Source organism: Epinephelus moara, chromosome 2 (assembly GCF_006386435.1).
Source record: "Epinephelus moara isolate mb chromosome 2, YSFRI_EMoa_1.0, whole genome shotgun sequence".
In the NCBI taxonomy this organism is placed as follows: domain Eukaryota; kingdom Metazoa; phylum Chordata; class Actinopteri; order Perciformes; family Serranidae; genus Epinephelus; species Epinephelus moara.
Genome location: NC_065507.1, coordinates 21,192,326 through 21,192,675, shown reverse-complemented (window position 1 = coordinate 21,192,675; position 350 = coordinate 21,192,326).

The window sequence follows — 350 nt, the reverse complement described above, 5'->3', positions numbered from 1 at the left end:
CCTCCTGAGATTCTTTGTCTTTTGCATTTAAACCATTTATAATAGTAAACACATGCACACAGATGAAGCTCAGGCAACATACATTCTTTGCAGTCCAGGGTACATGAAATGTGAATGTGTTAATTATTAACCAGTTATTTTTAAAGCTGCACTTCCACTAACATTTCTCAAGCTTAGTATCAAGTTTCACAAGATGCTCATCTGTGTGGACAAAGGCGGGTTTGGGTGCCTTGACTGATGGGGAGATGGTGGTGTAATGGCTTTGATGGTAAATTGAGGTGGTGTGCATGTGTGTGTGTGTGTGTGTGTGTGTGTGTGTGTGTGTGTGTGTGTGTGCACATGAGAGAGAG